This window comes from Schistocerca serialis, chromosome 11 (genome assembly GCF_023864345.2).
Source record: "Schistocerca serialis cubense isolate TAMUIC-IGC-003099 chromosome 11, iqSchSeri2.2, whole genome shotgun sequence".
Classification (NCBI taxonomy): Eukaryota; Metazoa; Arthropoda; class Insecta; order Orthoptera; family Acrididae; genus Schistocerca; species Schistocerca serialis.
In genome coordinates, this window is record NC_064648.1 from 124,916,412 (window position 1) to 124,930,532 (window position 14,121).

Below are 14,121 nucleotides of genomic sequence, written 5' to 3' on the forward strand. Positions count from 1 at the left end.
CTAGAACTTAGAACTATTCAAACCTAACTAACCTAAGTACATAACACACATCCATGCCCGATGCAGGATTTGAACCCGCGACCGTAGCAGTCGCGCGGTTGCGGACTGAAGCGCCTAGAACCGCTCGGCCACTGCAGACGGCTTAGCTTTATCCACTTCTTAATTTGTTACTGTTAGTCGATGATGAGAAATACAATTGGAAAGTAGTATATATGGAAGAACTGTACGATGATAAGGGCTGCAAGAATGATAGTAGTCTAGTTGAAGACATCAATGAGAGTGAAAGAGAAATGCAGGATCCTCCAGTCATGAGACATCAATTTGAACATCCCCTCTGTAGTCTCAAAGAAAGGGAAAACATCTGGTGTGGATGACATTTCTACAGAATAGCTGAAAAATTTAGGCACCAACATGAAAGACTTATTATTCAGAGTAATAAATGGCTGCTACGAAAGGGGAATCATGAGACAAGGGTGGCCCCAATGCGGAACCATTAGCATACCTAAAATATGAAAGGCAGTTGACAGCACCTATTATAGAACACTGTCAATGATATCACATGGCTCCATAATAGTCATTAATGTAGTTGAAAGCAGCGTTAAACGAGAAGTAGGTAAGCACATTGGAGAATACGTTTGAATTTAGAGAAGGCAGAGAACAAAGAGAAGCAATTTTGGCCTTGTGCATGCTATTGGCGAGGAAGATGGATATGAATAGAACTTACCTTCATTAACCTAGGAAAAAATTTTGACAATGTGAAATCGAACCCTTTCTTTACAACTATGTAAGAAATAGGACTCCTTGGAAGAACAGAAGAATGATTACAGAATGAGATTTTCACTCTGCAGCGGAGTGTGCGCTGATATGAAACTTCCTGACAGATTAAAACTGTGTGCCGGACCGAGATTCGAACTCGGGCAAAAGTCCCGATTTCGAGTCTCGGTCCGGCACACAGTTTTAATCTGTCAGGAAGTTTTATATCAGCGCACACTCCGCTGCAGAGTGAAAATCTCATTCTGGAAACATCCCCTAGGCAGTGGCTAAGCCATGTCTCCGCAATATGCTTTCTTCCGTGAGTGCTAGTCCTGCAAGGTTCGCAGGAGAGCTTCTGTAAAGTTTGGAAGGTAGGAGACGAGGTACTGGCAGAAGTAAAGCTGTGAGGACGGGTCGTGAGTCGTGCTTGGGTAGCTCAGTTGGTTGAGCACTTGGGCATGAAGGACAAAGGTCCCGAGTTCGAGTCTTGGTCCGGCATGCAGTTTTAATCTGTCTGGCAGTTTCAGAAGAATGATTAATCAACTGTATCAAAACCAAAGCACAAAAGGAGACATCAGTAACGTAGAGGAAGAAGCCGTGATTAGAAAAGGAGTTAGATACGGATGCCTCCTGTTCCCACATTTAATTGACGTGTTTATTGAGGAAGTTATTCAGATCGAAGAGAATAAAAGCCAACATCGAAAGCATACCTAGTGGTTACAGTTAAAGGACAGCTACTTAAAGAGACATCCAGTGTCAGCTGTAATTATCATACGGCGGCAAATCTCAGTAGATATTCTAATGCATTAATGTGGCACCGACTGATCTGATCGACAAAAATTAGTTCAAATTTTGGCCACCAGGTGCAAATCTGGAGTTGTGTATACAAGAAAGACATACAAATGTTTCCATGTGCAATGAACTAGGAATGGAACTTGGGTAGAAAAGGTGAAATCAGTGAAAAGGCATAATATTGATCGTATTATCAACCACTGCTTGAACAATTTGTTCAATATGAGCACGGGAGACGTCAATGAGTTGCCGTACAGTGCTATATTTGCAGCTTCGGGCTGAAATTAGGACTAGTTTTTTTCGAGTGTAAATCAGCACCGCGTTAATGCATAATCATATCTACCAAGTTTCGCTGTGAAACGATAATGGACCTCTGTGAGTAGTTTCATTTATAGCTGCCCAGTATTAGATTTCCTGATGACACCGCGATGATTGCAGACGCTTGAAAAGGAAAGAACAGAAAGTTGCAAGTCCTATCACACACTCTTAAACTATGGAAATGAAAGGTGAGGAAAGAGAAAGCAAAAGTTGTGGTGCAACTGAAAAATATGGGAGCAGTTAAAAGCAACATAAAATTTGTGGATGTTAGAACTGAGCAGGTGAAACAATTTTGTTATCTCGGTAGTGTAGTCACAGAGGAAAACAGATGCTTAATGGAAATGAGGAGATAGATAGCATTAGAAAAGTAGGCATTTACAAGATGTGCTCAAAAGTATCCGGACATCTAAAAAACACTCGTTGTTCATATTAGGTGCATTGTGCTGCCACCTACTGCCACGTACTCCATATCAGCGACCTCAGTAGTCATCAGACATCGGGAGAGAGCAGAATGGGACGCTCCGCGGAACTCACGGACTTTGAATGTGGTCAGGTGATTGGGTGTCACTTGTGTCATACGTCTGTACGCGAGATTTCCACACTCCTAAACATCCCTAGGTCCACTGTTTCCGATATGATAGTGGAGTGGAAACGTGAAGGGACACGTACAGCACAAAAGGGTACAGGCCGACCTCGTCTGTTGACTGACAGAGACCGCCGACAGTTGAAGAGGGTTGTAATGTGTAATAGGCAGACATCTGTCCAGACCGTCACACAGTAATTCCAAACTGCATCAGGATCCACTACAAGTACTATGATAGTTAAGCGGGAGGTGAGGAAACTGGGATTGCATGGTCGAGTGGTTGCTCATAAGCCCCACATCACGCCGGTAAATGCCAAACGACGCCTCGCTTGGTGTAAGGAGCGTAAACATTGGACGATTGAACAGTGGAAAAACGTTGTGTGGAGTGACGAATCACGGTACACAATAGGACGACGCGATGGCAGTGGGTGAGTATGGCGAATGCCCGGTGAACGTCATCTGCCAGCATGTGTAGTGCCAGCAGTAATATTCGGAGGCGGTGGTGTTATGGTGTGGTCGTGTTTCTCATGGAGGGTACTTGCACACCTTGTTGTTTTGTGTGGCACTATCACATCACAGGCCTACATTCCTGTTTTAAGCTACTTCTCGCTTTCCACTGTTGAAGAGCAGTTCGGGGATGGCAATCGCATCTTTCAACACGATCGATCACCTGTTCATAATTCACGACCTGTGGCGGAGTGGTTACACGACAGTAACATCCCTGTAATGGACTGGCCTGCACAAAGTCCTGACCTGAATCCTATGGAAGACCTTTGGGATGTTTTGGAACGCCGACTTCGTGCCAGACCTCACCGACCGACATCGATACCTCTCCGCAGTGGGCTGCCATTCCCCAAGAAACCTTCCAGCACCTGATTGAACATACGCCTGCGAGACTGGAAGCTGTTATCAAGCCTAAGGGTGGGCCAACACCGTATTGAATTCCAATATTACCGATGTTGGGCGCCACGAGCTTCTAAGTCATTTCCAGCCAGGACACTTTTGATCACGCAGTGTATGACAAAGAAAAGCATTTTAACCAGCAAACACATGAATACAGGTGTTAGAAAATTCTTTACAAAATCATTTGTATGGAGTACACTGCACAATGGAAGTGGAAGCTGGTCTCTGGGTGGATTGTAAAGAAATCGACTTAAAGCTGCTGGAATGGGGATGGACGGAAAGAAAAGAAAAGAAACGAAAAGGTGATCTGGGAGTCTTCAGGAAAGTCAACGAAGAGAGAAGATTATTAAAGAATGTGGAATAAAAAGAAAATTTATTGGACATGTCATCAGACACAACACCTTCATCATTTTCCTGAAGGGAACGTGCTGGGAAAGAAAGGAAGAGTACGATTAGGAAGAAGTCGAGAAGGGAACAGGATTGGACAGCGTGCTACACCGCGATGCAGAGCGCCTCTCTTGCAGAGTCTGCCACTTGAGTTTGCTAAACATCTCCGTAATGCTATCACGCTTACCAGATAACCCTGTGACGAAACGCGCCGCTCTTCTTTGGATCTTCCCTATCTCCTCTGTCAACCCGACCTGGTACGGATCCCACACTGATGAGCAATACTCAAGTATAGGTCGAACGAGTGTTTTGTAAGCCGCCTCCTTTGTTGATGGACTACATTTTCTAAGGACTCTCCCAAGGAATCTCAACCCGGCACCCGCCTTACCAACAATTAATTTTATATGATCATTCCACTTCAAATCGTTCCGTACGCATACTCCTAGGTGTTTTGCAGAAGTAACTGCTACCAGTGTTTGCTCCGCTATCATATAATCATACAATAAAGGATCCTTCTTTCTATGTATTCGCAACACATTACATTTGTCTATGTTACGGGTCAGTTGCCACTCCCTGCACCAAGTGCCTATCCGCTGCTGATCTTCCCGCATTTCGCTGCAATTTTCTAATGCTGCAACTTCTCTGTATACTACAGCATCATCCGCGAAAAGCCGCATGAAACTTCCGACACTTTCTACTAGGTCATTTATGTATATTGTGAAAAGCAATGGTCCCATAGCACTCCCCTGTGGCACGCCAGAGGTTACTTTAACGTCGGTAGACGTCTCTCCATTGAGAACAGCATGCTGTGTTCTGTTTGCTAAAAACTCTTCAATCGAGCCACACAGCTGGTCTGATATTCCGTTGACAGTACGGAGCTGTATCGAACGCCTTCCGGAAGTCAAGGAACGTGGCCTGTATCTAATATTTTCTGGGTCTCACGAACAAATAAAGCGAGTTGGGTCTCATCTGATCGCTGTTTCCGGAATCCATGTTGATTCCTACAGAGTAGATTCTGGGTTTCCAAAAACGACATGATACTCGAGCAAAAAACATGTTCTAAAATTCTACAACAGATCGACGTCGGAGATATAGGTCTATAGTTTTGCGCATCTGCTCGACGACCCTTCTTGAAGACGGACTACCTGTGCTCTTTTCCAATTATTTGGAACCTCCCGTTCCTTTAGAGCAGGGGCGGGCAGGAATCATGCACGTGTGCGGTGCACTTGCACGTGTGCAGTCAACAGGTGTTCTGCGTGCACACAGGGGCAAGCTGGCCACCCGCTTCTCTCCCCTCCCCACCATACCCTCTGTCCGCTCCTTCCTCTGTAATGCGTTTTGTTTCCTAGCTTGCTTTATTGAGTGAATCAATAAGGTTAGTAGGAGTGCTTGACAGAAATCATGGTTTGAAAGAGTACCTATTCCCTACGACACGTTTTATTTAATTATCACAGGTGGAGTTTACAACACGTTTAATACCTGGAACAAAATTTCTACATACAGACAAACACAAACAGTTACGTAAATTTTCATCACTGATGTTTGCTCTTAACCGAGACTTATTAATTCAGCAAACGGTTTTCCAGCTCTCGCTATATTAAGCGCAGTCTTATAACTTGCACATACCGCTGGGCTATTATTGCTGTCGTCCCGAAAACTTGAAAACAGTGCTCCATAAAATGTCAAATCAGTTAGATGAGAGACATGACGAGAGAAAGTCGCAGATCTCTCGTGACAACGACAACTACGACAAATTCAAATGGCTCTGAGCACTATGGGACTTTACTGCTGTGGTCATCAGTCCCGTAGAACTTAGAACTACTTAAACCTAACTAACCTAAGGGCATCACACACATCCATGCCCGAGGCAGGATTCGAACCTGCGACCATAGCGGTCGCGCGGTTCCAGACTGTAGTGCCTAGAACCGCTCGGCCACTCCGGCCGGCCAACTACGACAGATTCACCTGGTTTCGTCAATTCGCTCTTCTTAAGCTCAGTCAATTCCCCATCCGCTCAGAATCCGACAATAAATTGTACTCGTCCTTGTGAAATTTATTATAATGGCCTTCTGTACTAAACTTCCGTTGACCAGCGAGAATACTGCCACATATTAAACATTTCGAATTTTCACGTTTTTGCACAAAGAAAACATGATTCTCCCATTGCTTTTTAAAAGATAGCAAATCTCGACTTCTCCGGTTCTTGAAATACAACGTTCACTACGTAGTGGTCGCTTCGCATCGACGTCCGCAGCTTAGCCTGGCACTACACTGCCGCAACCTGCCGGCTGTCGCCAACTGCCCCATTCGACGCCTGCACGCGAGCAGCACACGTGCAGCGCTGTGCGCTCATGAGCCACGTGCAACGTTTGCCCGCCCCTGCTTTAGAGACTTGCGGTACACGGCTGTTAGAAAGGGGGGCAAGTTCTTTCGCGTACTCTGTGTAGAATCGAATCTACCGAGATGGGAGACTATCGTGTTCGCCGTATGGCTCTGGCACACCTTACTGCATCTGCAGCAGCAGTTGGCACCACACTCACACAACGGACTGTTACAAAGCGGTTACTTCAAGGACAGCTCTGAGCCAGACGCCCTGCGCTGTGCGTTCGACTGACCCCAAACCACCGCCATTTGAGACTTCAGTGGTGGCAAGCGACAGCTCATTGGAGGGCGGGGTGTCAGTGTGCGAGTTGTGCTTTTACCATTGGGGGGGGGGGATGTCTTAGGGGGTTAGTATAATTACGTATGTTACTAGCTTGAACCGTGGCGTTACCTATGGTTAAACAGTTATCTATAAACAGATGGTTCAAATGGCTCTGAGCACTATGGGACTCAACTGCTGAGGTCATAAGTCCCCTAGAACTTAGAACTACTTAAACCTAACTAACCTAAGGACAACACACACATCCATGCCCGAGGCAGGATTCGAACCTGCGACCGTAGCGATCGCGCGGTTCCAGACTGTAGCGCCAGAACCGCTCGGCCACCAGCGGCCGGCTATAAATAGATGTTAATGCCGAAAGTCACTATTCACGCGTATGCACTATCAGAAAAGCTATCCATTGTTATATCTGTAAAAGTACATTATTGGTAAAGTTTATTTACAAAATCATCTACATACAGGTATGCGATGGGAATTCAAAAAGTAAAGGCACATTTGTGAAAAGCTGTACTTATTCTGATGATAGAAAACTGAAACATGCGTTATTTTTCTATGTAACCTCCCTAGACTTCAATGCAGTTTTCCCGACGTTTTATGAGTTTTTTTTTTCATCAGAAAATACAGGGCTATTACAAATGATTGAAGCGATTTCATAAATTCACTGTAGCTCCATTCATTGACATATGGTCACGACACACTACAGATACGTAGAAAAACTCATAAAGTTTTGTTCGGCTGAAGCCGCACTTCAGGTTTCTGCCGCCAGACCGCTCGAGAGCGCGGTGAGACAAAATGGCGACAGGAGCCGAGAAAGGGTATGTCGTGCTTGAAATGCACTCACATCAGTCAGTCATAACAGTGCAACGACACTTCAGGACGAAGTTCGACAAAGATCCACCAACTGCTAACTCCATTCGGCGATGGTATGCGCAGTTTAAAGCTGCTGGATGCCTCTGTAAGGCGAAATCAACGGGTCGGCCTGCCGTGAGCGAAGAAACGGTTGAACGCGTGCGGGCAAGTTTCAGGCGTAGCCCGCGGAAGTCGACGAATAAAGCAAGCAGGGAGCTAAACGTACCACAGCCGACGGTTTGGAAAATCTTACGGTAAAGGCTAAAGCAGAAGCCTTACCGTTTCGAACTCATTGATGGGGACATGCCGCGCCGAGTGTGGGAGCAACTTGATTATCGGCTTGATGTCTGCCGAATCACTAAAGGGGCACATATCGAACATTTGTGAATACCTAAAAAAACTTTTTGAGTTTTTGTATGTGTGTGCAAAGCATTGTGAAAATATCTCAATTAATAAAGTTATTGTAGAGCTGTGAAATCGCTTCAATCATTTGTAATAACCCTGTACGTTTTTCGGTTGCATCTGTAAACAATTTTGCACCGCAGCAAAGACGCCTTCCCTGTAGTGCTTCCGTTAAGGGTCCAAACATGTGAAAATCACTTGGAGCCAGGTCTGTACTGTATGGTGGGTGTTCCAGCACCTCGAATCTCAACTCCTTTATTGCGTCGGCTGTCCGTTTGGCAGAATGTGGGCCAGCGTTATCTTGCTGCAGGATGACACCTCTTCACAGTTTCCCACGACGTTTGGATCTGATTGCAGGTTTTAGTTTCGTACGCAACACATCACATCCACCATGCAATACAGACCTGGCTCTAAAGCCTCGTTTACGCTGGGTCGACGTCTTGCAACATTGTGGCATGATACGGAAATGTGGCGTGCGTCGTCTTGTAGCATGCTACAACAGGCAACATCTTGCCGCGAATGTTGCATGCGGCAGGTTAATTTATGCCAAAGCAACAGAATTTCTGCCACACGTGTGTCGGTCTTGCAGTATAAAGGATGGTAAAGTATCGCAGCGGCGGCCTACTTGGTAAATGCACGTGCAGCTAACAAGGGAAATGAAAACCAAAGGAAAATAAAACGATGGTGGAAGAGAAGAGTATTTAAAGAAGGTCCACGAAGTAGTATCCCAGGGACTAGAATCAGACGGTGGTGCGTTATTTAGTAATGTGTGCTTTCGTCCCAGGTGCGTTAGTCCGCGCCATACCGTTGCCTACAGCTGGCCTAACGGTGAATGTTCGCACAGGTACCGGGCCGGTCGCCACCCTGTGTCAGGGCCCGGGGTGGGAACTTCAGCCCCCACCCAGATCACCCAACTCTGCGGTACGACCGCTGCGGTATGACTGACACACTACTTCCCTCGCAAGCTCCCAAGTACACGGATGACGCACCTTAGACGAAAGCAACAACGACAACATGAGAATGATGCTTTAGTTCTAAATGTTTTGAAATGCTTAACTACTACATAACACTTTTTCAAAATTAATAACCAAACTTTTTTTTTTTTTTTTTTTTTTTTGTCATCAGTCTACTGACTGGTTTGATGCGGCCCGCCACGAATTCCTTTCCTGTGCTAACCTCTTCATCTCAGAGTAGCACTTGCTACCTACGTCCTCAATTATTTGCTTGACGTATTCCAATCTCCGTCTTCCTCTACAGTTTTTGCTCTTTACAGCTCCCCCTAGTACCATGGAAGTCATTCCCTCATGTCTTAGCAGATGTCCTATCATCCTGTCCCTTCTCCTTATCAGTCTTTTCCCTCATATTCCTTTCCTCTCCGATTCTGCGTAGAACCTCCTCATTCCTTACCTTATCAGTCCACCTAAATTTCAACATTCGTCTATAGCACCACATCTCAAATGCTTCGATTCTCTTCTGTTCCGGTTTTCCCACATTCCAGGTTTCACTACCATACAATGTTGTACTCCAGACGTACATCCTCAGAAATTTCTTCCTCAAATTAAGGCCGGTATTTGATATTAGTGCTTTTCATGTCCTCCTTGCTCCGTCCGTCATTGGTTATTTTACTGCCTAGGTAGCAGAATTCCTTAACTTCATTGACTTCGTGACCATCAATCCTGATGTTTAGTTTCGCGCTGTTCTCATTTCTACTACTTCTCATTACCTTCGTCTTTCTCCGATTTACTCTCAAACCATACTGTGTACTCATTAGACTGTTCATTCCGTTCAGCAGATCATGTAATTCTTCTTCACTTTCACTCAGGATAGCAATGTCATCAGCGAATCATATCATGGATATACTTTCACCTTGTATTTTAATTCCACTCCTGAACCTTTCTTTTATTTCCGTCATTGCTTCCTCGATGTACAGATTGAAGAGTAGGGGCGAAAGGCTACAGCCTTGTCTTACACCCTTCTTAATACGAGCACTTCGTTCTTGATCGTCCACTCCTATTATTCCCTCTTGGTTGTTGTACATATTGTATATGACCCGTCTCTCCCTATAGCTTACCCCTACTTTTTTCAGAATCTCGAGCAGCTTGCACAATTTTATATTGTCGAACGCTTTTTCCAGGTCGACAAATCCTATGAAAGTGTCTCGATTTTTCTTTAGCCTTGCTTCCATTATTAGCCGTAACGTCAGAATTGCCTCTCTCGTCCCTTTACTTTTCCTAAAACCAAACTGATCGTCACCTAGCGCATTCTCAATTTTCTTTTCCATTCTTCTGTATATTATTCTTGCAAGCAGCTTCGATGCATGAGCTGTTAAGCTGATTGTGCGATAATTCTCGCACTTGTCAGCTCTTGCCGTCTTCGGAATTGTGTGGATGATGCTTTTCCGAAAGTCAGATGGTATATCGCCAGACTCATATATTCTACACACCAACGTGAATAGTCGTTTTGTTGCCACTTCCCCCAATGATTTTAGAAATTCTGATGCTATGTTATCTATCCCTTCTGCCTTATTTGACCCTAAGTCCTCCAAAGCTCTTTTAAATTCCGATTCTAATACTGGATCCCCTATCTCTTCTAAATCGACTCATGTTTCTTCTTCTATCACATCAGACAAATCTTCACCCTCATAGAGGCTTTCAATGTATTCTTTCCACCTATCTGCTCTCTCCTCTGCATTTAGCAGTGGAATTCCCGTTGCACCCTTAATGTTACCACCGTTGCTTTTAATGTCACCAAAGGTTGTTTTGACTTTCCTGTATGCTAAGTCTGTCCTTCCGACAATCATATCTTTTTCGATGTCTTCACATTTTTCCTGCAACCATTTCGTCTTAGCTTCCCTGCACTTCCTATTTATTTCATTCCTCAGCGACTTGTATTTCTGTATTCATGATTTTCCCGGAACATGTTTGTACTTGCTCCTTTCATCTATCAACTGAAGTATTTCTTCTGTTACCCATGGTTTCTTCGCAGCTATCTTCTTTGTACCTATGTTTTCCTTCCCAACTTCTGTGATGGCCCTTTTTAGAGATGTCCATTCCTCTTCAACTGTACTGGCTACTGCGCTATTCCTTATTGATGTATCTATAGCCTTAGAGAACTTCAAGCAAATCTCGTCATTCTGTAGTGCTTCCATATCCCTTTTCTTTGCGTTTTGATACTTCCTGTTTAATGTCTTAAACTTCAGCCTACTCTCCATCACTACTATATTGTCATCTGAGTCTATATCTGCTCCTGGGTACGCCTTACAATCCAGTATCTGATTTCGGAATCTCTGTCTGACCATGATGTAATCTAATTGAAATCTTCTCGTATCTCCCGGCCTTTTCCAAGTATACCTCCTCCTCTTGTGATTCTTGAACAGGGTATTCGCTATTACCAGCTGAAACTTGTTACAGAACTTAATTAGTCTTTCTCCTCTTTCATTCCTCGTCCCAAGCCCATATTCTCCTGTAACCTTTTCTTCTACTCCTTCCCCTACAACTGCATTCCTGTCGCCCATGACTATTAGATTTTCGTCCCCCTTTACATACTGCATTACCCTTTCAATATCCTCATACACTTTTTCTATCTGTTCATCTTCAGCTTGCGACGTCGGCATGTATACCTGAACTATCGTTGTCGGTGTTGGTCTGCTGTCGATTCTGATTAGAACAACCCGGTCACTGAACTGTTCACAGTAACACACCCTCTGCCCTACCTTCCTATTCATAACGAATCCTACACCTGTTATACCATTTTCTGCTGCTGTTGATATTACCCGATACTCATCTGACCAGAAACCCTTGTCTTCCTTCCACTTCACTTCACTGACCCCTACTATATCTAGATTGAGCCTTTGCATTTCCCTTTTCAGATTTTCTAGTTTCCCTACCACGTTCAAGCTTCTGACATTCCACGCCCCGACTCGTAGAACGTTATCCTTTCGTTGATGATTCAATCTTTTTCTCATGGTAACCTCCCCCTTGGCAGTCCCCTCCAGGAGATCCGAATGGGGGACTATTCCGGAATCTTTTGCCAATGGAGAGATCATCATGACACTTCTTCAATTACAGGCCACATGTCCTGTGGATACACGTTACGTGTCTTTAATGCAGTGGTTTCCACTACCTTCTGCACCTCATGTCGTTGATCATTGCTGATTCTTCCGCCTTTAGGGGCAATTTCCCACCCCTGAACCTCTATCCGCTCCTCCGCCCTCTTTGACAAGGTCGTTGGCAGAAAAATGGTTCAAATGGCTGTGAGCCACACCTGGAGTTATTTCACGTGACAACAGGAGCTCCCTCGTGGTTATTCCGTGCACCCTGACTACAAATTTGTACGTCAGTTTGGTGTTTCGACCTCTTGTGCCACTATTCATGAACAGAATTCCATGTGAGCCGCGGTAAAAATTTGCAGTTTTGAAGAGCGCGCCGCAGCGCGTAGTGTGAAGCAGTCGCCCTCCGTTTCTGGCGGTGGCGCCGCTGTGGCAATCGCAGCTTTGGTGTCTCCCTCTGGTGGGAAAGGAGAAAGGTTTCCTGTTCACGTGCGTTAAAGGGGCGCGATAAGCTGGCTATGGGGGAGTCTGGTCAGTTGGTCAGCCGAGTCAGTGTGGGGCAGTCAGTGTCTGTCTGTCGTCCGGAGTGCTAGTATGAATTACTGTTGTTGCTACGGAGGCAAAGAAAAATATGTGAAAGGAGGGATAGTAACTTTTCATGGGTACTATGTTTAAAAATTTGGAGACGCCTTATAATTAAGGCTTGGTTCTGTAGATCTATTTTCTACGATTTTATGACTATATAATACATACACTCCTGGAAATTGAAATAAGAACACCGTGAATTCATTGTCCCAGGAAGGGGAAACTTTATTGACACATTCCTGGGGTCAAATACATCACATGATCACACTGACAGAACCACAGGCACATAGACACAGGCAACAGAGCATGCACAATGTCGGCACTAGTACAGTGTATATCCACCTTTCGCAGCAATGCAGGCTGCTATTCTCCCATGGAGACGATCGTAGAGATGCTGGATGTAGTCCTGTGGAACGGCTTGCCATGCCATTTCCACCTGGCGCCTCAGTTGGACCAGCGTTCGTGCTGGACGTGCAGACCGCGTGAGACGACGCTTCATCCAGTCCCAAACATGCTCAATGGGGGACAGATCCGGAGATCTTGCTGGCCAGGGTAGTTGACTTACACCTTCTAGAGCACGTTGGGTGGCACGGGATACATGCGGACGTGCATTGTCGTGTTGGAACACCAAGTTCCCTTGCCGGTCTAGGAATGGTAGAACGATGGGTTCGATGACGGTTTGGATGTACCGTGCACTATTCAGTGTCCCCTCGACGATCACCAGTGGTGTACGGCCAGTGTAGGAGATCGCTCCTCACACCATGATGCCGGGTGTTGGCCCTGTGTGCCTTGGTCGTATGCAGTCCTGATTGTGGCGCTCACCTGCACGGTGCCAAACACGCATACGACCATCATTGGCACCAAGGCAGAAGCGACTCTCATCGCTGAAGACGACACGTCTCCATTCGTCCCTCCATTCACGCCTGCCGCGACACCACTGGAGGCGGGCTGCACGATGTTGGGGCGTGAGCGGAAGACAGCCTAACGGTGTGCGGGACCGTAGCCCAGCTTCATGGAGACGGTTGCGAATGGTCCTCGCCGATACCCCAGGAGCAACAGTGTCCCTAATTTGCTGGGAAGTGGCGGTGCGGTCCCCTACGGCACTGCGTAGGATCCTACGGTCGTGGCGTGCATCCGTGCGTCGCTGCGGTCCGGTCCCAGGTCGACGGGCACGTGCACCTTCCGCCGACCACTGGCGACAACATCGATGTACTGTGGAGACCTCACGCCCCACGTGTTGAGCAATTCGGCGGTACGTCCACCCGGCCTCCCGCATGCCCACTATACGCCCTCGCTCAAAGTCCGTCAACTGCACATACGGTTCACGTCCACGCTGTCGCGGCATGCTACCAGTGGAGCTCCGTATGCCACGGCAAACTGGCTGACACTGACGGCGGCGGTGCACAAATGCTGCGCAGCTAGCGCCATTCGACGGCCAACACCGCGGTTCCTGGTGTGTCCGCTGTGCCGTGCGTGTGATCATTGCTTGTACAGCCCTCTCGCAGTGTCCAGAGCAAGTATGGTGGGTCTGACACACCGGTGTCAATGTGTTCTTTTTTCCATTTCCAGGAGTGTATTACGCTCGTACAAAAGCTTACAAACAATCGCTTCCTCTCCTAAATTTGCTAGTGGTACAGGAAAGGGAATGGTTAGTTGTTTCAGCAAATACTATCCTCCATGCATTAATCAGTGACTTGTCGATTGTGTATATAGATTTGAAAGACGGGAGACAGATAAATTGGTTCAAATGGCTCTGAGCACTATGGGACTTAACAGCTATGGTCATCAGTCCCCTAGAACTTAGAACTACTTAAAGCTAACTAACCTAAGGACAGATAA